The sequence below is a fragment of the Macrotis lagotis genome, chromosome 3 (genome assembly GCF_037893015.1).
Source record: "Macrotis lagotis isolate mMagLag1 chromosome 3, bilby.v1.9.chrom.fasta, whole genome shotgun sequence".
Lineage (NCBI taxonomy): Eukaryota > Metazoa > Chordata > Mammalia > Peramelemorphia > Peramelidae > Macrotis > Macrotis lagotis.
The window spans coordinates 39,689,381-39,701,595 of record NC_133660.1 but is presented as its reverse complement, the minus strand read 5'-3'; the positions used below and the strand labels follow the sequence as shown (position 1 = coordinate 39,701,595).

The following is a 12,215-nucleotide window of genomic DNA, read 5'->3' as shown; positions in this document are numbered from 1 at the left end:
TTTTTCCTTCAGACCTTACTTGCTTTTAAATCTTTGTACTAAATTTCTGGGAAACCATGTGCTATATTACTTATATTGAAATCATCTTTCCTTGCTAAATTACATCTCAGAATTGGCTAAAAATCTGTCTGGAAGGTCATTCTCTCTTTCTTTGTGGAGACAAAGGGGGGATTGTCATGTGGAGAAGGGATGACTTGTTCTCTTTGAGTCCAGAGGACAGAACTCAAAGCAATGGCTAGAAGGCATTGGTAAAGCAATGGCAAAGAGGAGACTTTAGTTTATAATAGGAATCAGAACTCTGTCAAAGTGGAACAGGACTGAGCTGAGATAATCAGAAGGAAGCCAGATGACCATCTCTGGGAATACTTTGTAGAGGGATCCATTTGGGATATGAGTTAGGCTGGATGGTCATGGAGAGCCCTTTTAACTCTGTTAAAGTAACATCTATCCTATGATTCTGTGTTCTTTCAGGGTATAAAAACAACTTACGAAATCACATATCCCACCAAGCCTCTAGCAGAGTGTTCTACACACACTGGAATTAAAGAGGATGGGAGGTGAATGGTGGGAAATTAGAACACAGTCATATGTAGAGGGACTTGAATTTCCAGTGCCTGGCCAGAGTCAGTGTTTCATCCTAGTTACAAAAGGAAGGCATAGAGCTTTTTAAGGAGGGTGGTGGCAAGGTGAGACCTTTGTCTTAGGAAGATTATTCTTGAAGCTTGTAGAGTTTCATTAGAAAAGAGAGACTGGACAAAGAAGCACCAATTAGGAAACTATATAAATATTCCAGGCAGGAGGTCACGAAAGCCTAACTTAACTAAAAAACACAGAAAGAGCATTACAATGAGGTTCAAGGGTATATAACCCAATTCTACCACTTGATATTGGCATATTCAGTAGACCTAGAAAATGAAGGACACTTTCTTCCTACTTAGATAGATTAAAGAAATCATAGTTGGAGTGTTAACCCAATAAGTTCAAGTTCAGGAAAACTGAGAACTCAGTTTAACACAGGTAACAAACTAAGGTGCTATTCTGATAATACAAAGACAAAAAACAAACAAAACCTAGACCTTGTCCCAAAAGGAATTTAAATTCCATTAAATTCCATTAGACAATGCTAATGTCAAAGAAATGCTAGTAGTAAAATGAATGGTTAATTTCCTTCACCTCTGTCCAACTGGTCAATGATGCTTGAAGAAGTTATTCATTTGATAATTTATCAAATATCTAGTACATGAAAGGCATTGGGAAACAGACGTATATAGGATGAGAGCAGCACTCAAGGAGCTTACAATCCAATGGGTGGAAAGACATGTTCACAATGAAAAAAAAAGGTATGTGGGATGCTACAGGGATAAAATGTTGCATATAATTTCAAATAAAGTTACTTTTATTTTTATCTTAATTTTTTAAACAAATATTACATTTTTCCTTTTTTAACTTTTAAAAAACATAACAATTTGTCATTTACATTGTTACAAGACCTCTGACAAGCAATTGCTACAAGTGTTCGTTTTATTTTGTAATGAGAAGGGGAAGTAATCTGTAAATATATTAGTTTTATTTAGTTATTTTGTTAGTAACTATATTAGTTTTAGTAACTAACTGTACTAGTATTAGTTTTACTTTGTTACAAGGCAACTCTCATGAAGGATGGGCAGTCTATGTGCATTAATATAAAAACAAAACATAACATCAAAACTGTAAGTGACCTCCAAAAGTACAAAACAGGAAGTGCAGATAAAATGATAAAAGAAATTTAGACTAGGAAAGTTCACTTCCCTGAGGGGGAACCCTCATGAGAAGAGATAGCAACCAAGTTGGTACCAGGGGAGAGAAAGACTCGATTGTAGGTTCATATCAATAAGGAGAATCTATTTGTGGAAATGCTCCAATATGTAGTAGGAGATCTAATAGAAAAGATTAAGGAGGGAATTGTTTCAACCATTTTACTCTTAGCTTCAACTTGGTGACTCAGAGAGTTACTTAATTCCATTGCTCCCATTTTTTACCTATCACCTACACATCTTAGCTCTTGGGCAAGTTCCTAAGACCAGAGTCTAGAGTTAGAAGGATCTTATTTAATCTTCTCTTTTATAGAGGAGGAAACTGAGGCCTAGAGAGATTAAACAATTTTTTTCTAAAGTTACCCAGAAAAAACAAACAAACACACAAACAATAAAGTTACACAGAAAATAAGTGATGGAGCTGAAATTCAGATTTAGGTCTTCTAGAGCAGCTAGAGTCAGGAGTATCTGAATTCAAATCCGGCCGGGAGACAATAATTACCTAGCTGTGTGGCCTTGGGCAAGGCACTTAACCTCATTTGACTTGCAAAACAAAAAACCCTAAAAAAAAACAGATTTAGGTCTTCTTTCTTGAGTCAGTGATTTCTTCCATATATACCACCAAGTAACCTCTATATGGTATTTTTAGCTCCTTTGAGAGAAAACATTACTGAAACACAAGGATTTATTTTATTATTGAGAACTCTTGAGGCCTGTCTTTTTGTAGTAAGAAATGACAGTGGAAAATGATTATACAGGTTTACCCAAGGATACATGCATTCAACTTTATATTCAGCAATACTGATTTAAAAAATAAATTATATAGAATATTAAGCACAAAAATATCAAATTTTGCCTTAATCTGATAGAAGGGGGAAATTCAAGAGTAATTTTAAAATCTGGAATGAATTAGAACTGGAACTTATAATCAGAGAATCCTCCTTTCATATCTATTTCATTCAATTTACCAGTTTTGTTGTCATATAAATCAGCAAAATAGTTTCTAACAATTTCCCTTATTTCTTCATATATTGAGAGTCCTCCTTTGTATTTTTTGATAATGATAATTTTTTTCTCTCTAAATCTATTCTTTTATAATCCAATTAAAAAAATGCTGAATGGAAAAGAATAAATAATAAGGAGAGTATAACTCAAGTGACCACCAAGCATCATATCTAGAAAAAGACAGCAACTATAGCAAGGTCTAAGCAAGAGTTTGAAAATAAATGTCTTGAGGCGGCTAGGTGGTGCAGTGGATAGCGCACCAGCCCTGGAGTCAGGAGTACCTGAGTTCAAATTTGACCTCAAACACTTAATAATTACCTAGCTGTGTGGCCTTGAGCAAGCCACTTAACCCCATTGTCTTGCAAAAACCTAAAAAAAAGAAAAAGAAATGGCTGTGTGAACTAGAAATGTGCATTAGAAGAAATGAAGCAAGACATTAAAAAATGAAATGATAAGTGAAATAAGAACTCCAGAGGAAAAAATTGGAAGCAACATAGCTTAGAACAGATTTCAGAAATAATCAAGTCCCTGAAAATGGGCAAGGAGCAAACAGAACTTAGTGACTTCTTGAGACAAGAAAAAGTATTAGAAAAAATAAAGATTAAAAAAAAGAAATATAAGGCCCCTATCAAAAACTACCACCCTTGAATATAGGTCAAAGCAATCTAGTTTAGAATCATTAGACTCCCTGAAAACCATGTCTAAACTAAATACCAGATACTATGGTCCAAGGAATCATAAAACTACCCAGATCAATTAGAGACAGAAAACAAAATAAAAAGAAGTAAAACCTACCAATTACACCCTGAATGAAATTCTTCAAATGAAAATCCTCAAATTGCCAAAACTCAGAGCTCCTAAGTCAAAGAAAAAAAATACTGCAAGCATTCAGGAAAGAAAAGAATCAAGTAAAAAAGGAAATAAAATCACGATCTCGTCTTCAATGGAAGACATAGGAATATATATACATATATATATGTATATACATATATATATGAAATAATTAACAGAAGGGAAGCATTAGAATTAAAAGGAGATGGGAAAAGGTTCCTGGAAATAATAGAATTTTGGTTGAAACTTAAAGAAGTCAGAGATATTCGTAGGTAGAGTTGAGGAGGAAGAGTGTTTTAGACATGGGGGGACAAACAAAAGAAAATGCAGGGTGCCTGAGAACTAGCTAAAAATCCCACCTTCTATGAGAAATTTTTCCTGATCCATCCTGATTCTGGTACTTTCCATCTGTTCATGATTGCCTGTTTATCCCAATACATCCTTTGTGCATAATTATTTGCATGTTGTCTCGCCTATTACATCAGGAACTCTTTCAGAGCAGAAGTTTTACCTTTCTCTGGATCTCTAGTGTCTGAAACATAGTAGACAATAAATGCTGACTGACTTACTTACTTGCCAGGCAGGAATGCTCATGTATTTAAAAACTTTCCTTGAGACATTTTGACTAATGCAGAGGATAGTTTTTTCTTTTACTGTATACACAATGTAATGACTTTTGAGGAAGATTTCTAAATTGTTTTCTTGAATAGTTAGACCAATTCATAGGTCCATCATCAGTATAATGGAATTCCTTTCCTCCTGCTATACCTTCAATAATTGTAATTTAATTTTTTTTGTCATCTTGCCAATGGAATTGATGGCCCTGTATTTAACTCTTTACTGTTTCTGAGTTTTTTGTGAAAATGGGTTAACAAGATATTAGCAAAACAATACTTCCATAATTGTCAAATAAAACAAGGAAATTACTGTTGTCAATAACTGGTATGTTAGGAAGTAAGATATAGAATCAAGATATAGGTATTATTAATTGTCCCTTTCTTGAATTTCCCCAAATAAGTGGGAATTTAGGGCATTTTTTCTTTTAATCCTGAGGTCACAAATTTCAGTGAAAAGTAGTAACATATTTTTTGTGACCTGAGACTTCAGCATATTTTTTTTTCAGGGCAGAACTTTCCCTTTGGAGGAAAGTGATGATTAAGAAACACACCAAAAGTTTTAAAATTATAACTTTTAAATGAAGTTTTATTTAAATAGGACAATGCTCCCCTCTGTACCTCATTCCATGTTATTCCACTTCATATCTTCTATCTCCCCATTCTGTTTCCTCCATTAACTTTTTTTCCTCCTCCTGTTCTTGAAATTTGAGTGTTCTCCAAAACTTACTCCCCCTGTTCTTGACATTCTTCTCTCTTAATCATCTCAACTATCCCAATTCACCTCTAGGCAGATGCCTCAAATCTATGTATTTCCAGTTTCAACTGCTAGTTGATAACTAGTTACATATTTCCAACTTTATCTGTAGGATATTACAACTGAATGTCTAAATAACAGAAATGAAATTCATTCAATATTGAATTAATCACCCCTACCCCTACCCTCCTAAACAATTTATTCCTAACTTCTCTACTTCTATTTTTTTATGTCAGTTATTCTTCTACTTATTCTTGGCCATGTGGAATGGAAAGGAAGAGAAAGTACCAGTAATGGAAAGATTGGGGGGAGGAATGTCAAAATGTTAACATATGTATCTACATAGAGAACCTTCTTAAAGCCAGATCTCCTTCTAACATTTCTATAGATTTTGACTGCCTGAGGCAAGAAGAAAGGTAGGGTTCCTCTATCAGTTCAGTATTCTGGGTCTTTTATTATCTGATTCCAGCCTCTATTTCCTACAGTATTCTCTCATTTTCCCTCTTTACAAATTCTATTTATTTCATCCCTACTTTCCCAGTCTCTTTATTTTCTTTTGTCATATCCCAGCCCTTCAATGTACTCCTATCTCACTCTATTTCTACCTGCAGAGATTCCTTTCATCCAAGGGTCAATTCATCACTCTCTGACACAGCTATCTTTATAGTTTCAAGTGGTCTTTGTTCCTTGGATTTCTCATAGTATGTTGTATGGATTTTCCTTAACACTTATTTCCTAACTTGAATAGCTGCTTATATGTTGATACTTTATCAAGGCAGAATAGCCTGAAATGTTAGTCCCGAAGTCAGAAAGACCCAAGGTCAAATCTGACTTCTGACACTCACTGTGTGACATTGATCAATCTACAACCTGGGTTGCTGTGAGGATATAATGAAATAATATTAGTAAGGCACTTTACAAACTTTAAAATATTGTATAAAGGCTATTATTATTGTTACTACTAGATTGCCAGTGCCTTAAAATCCAGGACTGGATATGATTTCATAATATTTCATAATATCTCCTGCATTAGCTATAGAATATAGTTGAAGCTTGATAAATATTTCTTGAATTAATTTTTCCTCCAAATGCTTCATCTCAAATCTTTTTATTGATTACTTGAAGTCTTATTTCAACTGTAAAGATAAAATACATACACTCATGTGGAAAAGATATGGGCAAAATGAGAAAGTGTGAGCAAAATCTGATGCCATACTCTTATTCTCTCATCAGTCTTGAGTGAGCCACTGTACACCAATGTCTAGGACTAACATGTTCCTAAACAAAAGATTCTTCAAAGACTTATAAATGATGAATTATGTAAATATTTATTCATATCAAACTGCAATCTGGAGAGTATTTTAATTAATTCCAATGTCCCATTTGAAAGCTGGGGGTATTTATATCAGGTCATGGGAGGAATGCCAATATGGTTTAATATTGAACAAAACCACAAACTATGCAGATGCTGGGAGGTTTTCTCAAGGCTACACATTTCAAGCATAACCATAATAAAAATATAACTTCTGAATCACTTCATTACCAAGGACCACATTTGTTGTTCTGTCATCTTGGTAACAAATTGTTATGCTAAACTAAAGCTAGGAAATCCCCAAACATAGACCTTCTCACAGGAAGTCAATCAGAAAGAAAAGATTCAGGAAACAGAAGAGCAAAGAGGCAGAAAATCATACAGCTCAGTATTGAAGATGGATACAGAAGAATTCATGGTGACTAGTGAGTTGGTGAGACAACCAACTGCAAGGTCACAAAGAATAGTTTTAACTGTCTAAAAAATTTACAAAAACTTGACCTTGGAAATAAAAGTATCATGGATTTGGAGCTGGAAAGATTTTAAATCAACCCCCTCTTTGAGGTCCTGAAGAAGATCATACAGGTAGTAAGGGAACCAGGATCTAACACTAGGTCATAGCATCCTTTTCATTGTGTCCCACTGACTCCACAATAATTTTTAAAAATTCTCCACTTTGGTGCCATTACATTACTAGCTCAATTTTATACATTTAGGGAACAGTGCTTCCCCTCCATCCACTGATACTTTAGTTATTCTTTAATTTCATATCTCCCCTATTACTGTCTACAAAAATCCCCATCTCTACTATCTTCCTATATTTTCCTCCCTTTCTCAGCCAATACATGAGAAAATGTTATTTACTTCCTTTGCTTTTATTGACTTCTTAACCTTTCATAATCTGATTTCTAACCTCAAAAATCATCATTCAGCTGAATCTCTCTTGAAACTTATCTCTTAATTGCCAAATCTGCTAGCTCTTCTCACTCATCATCCTTCTTGACCTTCCTTCAGGATTCGATACTGTCAATCATCCTCTCTTGCTATTTATTCTTTATCTCTTTTATGGATTTTCATGTTCCCTCCTGGTTCTCCTCCTAAAAGATTCCATCACTCCTCATTCTCTTTTACTGAATCTTTATCCTTATTATCAGGTCCAGTAACTATGGATATATCTTGAGGTTCTCTCCTGGGGCTTCCTCCTTTTTTCACTCTATATGCTCTTACTTGGTGACCTTAACAACCCCATGGATTCAATTGTTGTTTTTATGTTATGACTCTCAGACCTCTTTATACAGCTTAATTTCACTTCAGGATTTCTCTTTCTCACATCAACTACTTATTAGACATTTTGTCTAATTTCGACCCAGATGTGTCATCATAGGCACCTATATGGACATAACATATCCATAGCCGAACTCAAAATCTTACCCTTCATGCTCACTGGTCTTTTAAATTTCCAGACTTCCATTACATCTTTCTTAGTCACCCAAGTTCTCAGCTTCAGTGCCATCCTCAATTACTCAATCTCACACCAAATAGCCAACCATTTGGCATCTTTTAATTTTTATCACCATAACATCTCTATCTTACATCCCTTCCCTCTCCAATTCTCTTTTGTTGCTACTCACCCCATCACTAACATAGTACAAGCCCTCATTTCATCTCTCTTCCTAAAGGGTCTTCCCTACTCTAACATATCCCCTAAGAGTCATCCAAATGATATTCCTGAAGTACAAGATTGATCAGAGCTCAATAAATTCTGGTGGCTCCCTAGTTTTTCTGTGTTTCACAGACTTCTTTGGCAGTTTGGTGAGACTTATGGACTCTTTCTCAGAGTAAACATTTTAATTATTATTAAATTGTTGTTAAAATGGAAAACATTCATATTGAAAATTATAGACACATATAAACACACTTATATAAATATACAGACACACAGATGCATGCATTATTAAGGCATGTGTGTGTTCATATGTAGATAGGTCTGTTCACAGACCCCAGGTTAATTAAGAATTTGTGCTCTTAAGATATAAACTCTGAGGTTTGACATTTAAATTTCTTTCCAACCAGTCCTCCCTTCTCTTGTTTCTCCACCAGGACCTTTTATCCAGTTTTTCCACAGAAAGTAGTCAGATTTTTGATAAAGGACAAAGGGATTTCTTTAGTGCAGGACTCTGCATCAGAATCGATAGTTAAATAAAGATGGATTCGTCTGTCATTCAGATTAGTCCAAAGACTTCAGATTAGTATACTGAGAAAAATACTTTAATAATTTTTAAAAGAGGAACCAAATATTCTCCAAAATTTGGTTTCCTTAAGGATTCAGCTTGTCTCCCATGAACCCCCTTCCCCACCAGTTACTAGGCTCAGGTTGTGAATGCTAGAGGCCTTGGTGACTACCACCTCAGATTCTACTTCTTGTGAACACTTTGAAGCTCCATGATATATCTGCCATTACTTTTTGTATACATTTTATAATTATTCTTAAGTTTTATGAAAATAATTTATCACTTAAAATTTAATAAAATGAAAGCAATAATAATAAACACAAAGATATATAGAGGAAACAATATATATTTTAAAACACAGTTAGGGGTATTAAAGGACACAGTCATATGAAATGGTATCAAAATCCCCTAATCTCTTTTTCTCTGGACTGACCCACTCAACCACAACCTTCACTCATCATGTCAGAACTTTGGGATTTTTCCAAGTTGAGGGCAGAACAGCCACAGGGAATCACTGCTTCTACTACTCATTCTCAGGGTCCTAGGGTACAGTGGAAACAAGCTATTAATCACATATGCTCATTCAAGATAAGTTAGTTTTTCCTTCAAGATTTTCCTTTCCTTGAGACTTGATTGGTTCAAGAGGCCTAGGCAACTTATATTATTTCTTTATTTTCTGAGTTTTAAAGGAAAATCTGCAAAGAGCTTCAGATATGTCTTATGCTACCACCACAGACATGGGAGATTTACTCTGTGAATCAACTCCAGTTTCCTAGAGCAAATCCTTGTTGAATATTCTTCCCCTACTATGGCTAAATAAATCTCATTTTATTAATTGTTTAGTGATCCGTTAATCTTTCATTTCATTCTAATATATCAACTATAAGTTCCCAGGTATCTGGCCTAGGTTAGTTGTCCCATAATTCTAGAATATAAGGGTAACCCTGCTGGGGTAAATACATATCTAATTGTAGTTCAGGAATGTTCTGATCCAAAACTGATTTCCTGTCAAAAGTTTTCCCTTAAATTTAGAGATCAGAAGAAGCCCTGGCACTCCAAAAATCATTGTATGTGGAATGGAATTGCATTGACTAAGCTCTAGCTAAACATGGTAAGCATTGTATGAATGCAATAGAATATTACTGCTCTATAAGAAATGAGAAAAATGAAAATTTAGAGAAAATTGTAAAGATCTTTGAACTGATTAAGGACACAGTAAACAGAACAAGGAAAATAATTTTCACAATGGGTCCAATTATAGGCAAAGGAGCACAATATTGAATGATAGATTTTAGAACTCTGATGATGCATTGACCAAGTCATCAGTCATCAGAAGATGCTTTTTATCTTGACTTTTCTAGAGAGGTGTTAGATAACAGTACAAAATAAAGCATGCACATTTTCATGGAAAATTAGTTTACTTGCTTTGCATATCTATATGCAAACTCAAGAGAGTTTTCATAACAGATGATGCATGGTCAAAAGATTCCTACAGGCAGTTTCTAAAGAACAAACATGAAAACACTCTAATTACTAATAATTACAGAAATTCAAATTAAAGAAATGTTGAGACCCCCAAAGCACACTTATCAGCTTGGCAAAGATAACAAAAAGGGAAAATGACATTGTTGAAGGGACTGTGGAAAGAATAGCATAGTAATCTGTTCACAGTTATAAATTGGTCTAATCATTCTGAAGGACCAGTTTTGAACTAGGTCCCTCAAAGGTATCAAATTCTGCATTCCTCTTGACCCAATAATATCATCAGTAATCCTATACCCTAAAAAAGAACAAAGAAGAAAAGTGCCCAGAAATACAAAAATATTTATAGTAGTTCTTTTTGATGTTGTGGTTAAGAATTGGAAATTAAAAAAGGTTCTCATTAATTATAGAATGGCTGGAACAAATTATGGCATGTGAATGTAAGGGAATATCATTATGACAAAAGACTCAGAATCACTGAAACCTAGGTGAATACTCGAGGCAGCTAGGTGACTTGGTGAACAGAGTTCTAGGCCTTGAGTTAGGAAGATTCAAGTTCAGATTTGGCCTCAGATATTTACTAAGATATTTACTCAGATATTTACTGTGACCCTAGGCAAATCACTTAACTTCTTTTCCCTAAACCACTGGACAAGGAAATAGCAAACCACTCCAATATCTTCACAAGAAAACTCAATGGAATTTGTGAACTGATCCAACCATTCTGGAAAGCAATTTGGAAATATGCCCAAAGGGCAACAAAACTGTGCATACCCTTTGATCTGGCAATATCACTACTAGGTCTCTATCCCAAAGAAATTCAAAAAGGGAAAAAGAGCCACAAAAATATTTAAAGCAGCTCTCTTTGTGGCAAAGAATTAGAAATTGAAGGGAAGTCCATCAATTAGGGAAATGACTGAATAAATTGTGGTATATGAATGTGATGGAGTACAATTGTTCTGTAGACATTATGAATGGGCAGAATTCATAAAAACCTTGTAAGAATTATGTGAACTGATGCTGAGTGAATTGAGCAGAACCAGGAGAATATTCTACACATTAATAGTAACAATGTGTGATGATTAACTATGATGAACTTGGCTCTCCTCAGTATTACAATAATGAAAAATAATTCTAAAGAACTTGTGATGGAAAATACCATCCACATCCAGAAAGAAAACTATAGTTTCTGAATGCAGATCAATGAATACTATTTTCCACTTAATAATTTTGTTTTATGTTTTATGCTTTATGGGGGGGTTTTTTTGCCCTCTTGTGGTTTTTTGTTGCCTTTTGTTCTGATTCTTCTTTCATAATATGATTAATATGGAAATATGTAAAATACATGTTATACATGTATAACCTACATCAGATTACTCACTGTTAAGGGAGGGGAGAAGGAAGAAAAAATGTGGAATAAAAAATTTTAACCAAAAAATTAATGTTGAAAACTATATTTGAATAATAAATTAATTTTTGAAAAAAAGAAAGAAAACCCACTGGAAAGTATTAGTGTTTTATAGTCCACTGGGTCACAATGAGTGGGACAGGGTCGAATGACTGAAAAACATCAACAGGTGGACAAAAGCAAAGTTCTGATTTACAGGATGGATCCTGGTAGTAGTCATTAGCCAAAGATGAGATTCATTGGTTCTATTATTAGAATATAACTCAGCTCCTTTTCCTTGATCCAAACACATCCTTTACTTGGTTCCCTCACAAGTTAAATCTTCCCTTAAAAGTTAAATGGAAGCTGTCACAAAGGTAAGCATCAAAATGGTGTGCACATGCACAGGATGATACAAAATGTTACCAAGTAGTGTTGCATATTCTCCGACACTACTCTTCTTTCCTACCCTCCTCCCTTCTCTGTTGTTTAAAGCAACAGTCTCTCGACAAAACATAACAAAAGAGTGATCCAGTCCCAGAATCTGGGCTAGATTTATATTTGTCAATATAGTCTTATTGGGTGATGGGACCATTGGGAATTAAACCCCTCTGAAACTGCAATAAGAAAATGAGTAGATAAAAAGTACAACCCAAACTATCACCTAAAGTTCAATAGAGCCAGAGTAGCTACTACTAACTTCTGCCCTAGACCCATAAGGGGAACAAAAAGAACAAAGCAAAAGCCACTATTTTCAGCAAAAGATCAGTAAAATGTGACAATTCAACCTTATAATAAGGAAT

At 34.6% G+C, this 12,215-nt stretch overlaps 1 protein-coding gene and 1 long non-coding RNA gene across 5 annotated transcripts in view; one reads left to right on the top strand and one right to left on the bottom strand.

Annotated features, from left to right (window-relative positions):
- The window catches only part of SEPTIN11 (septin 11), a 168,070-nt gene that overhangs the window by 98,773 nt on the left and 57,082 nt on the right, over window positions 1-12,215 (bottom strand). The gene's annotated exons all lie outside the window — the stretch shown is intronic.
- LOC141517500 (uncharacterized) overlaps window positions 1-12,215 on the top strand; it is a 70,926-nt gene that overhangs the window by 54,150 nt on the left and 4,561 nt on the right. The window contains exon 2 of one of the 2 annotated variants that reach the window (XR_012476884.1): window positions 9,576-9,654. This is a non-coding gene — a long non-coding RNA (uncharacterized LOC141517500). Of the gene's footprint in view, window positions 1-9,558; window positions 9,655-12,215 lie in introns of both variants that reach the window. The other variant, XR_012476885.1, reaches the window with a different exon arrangement.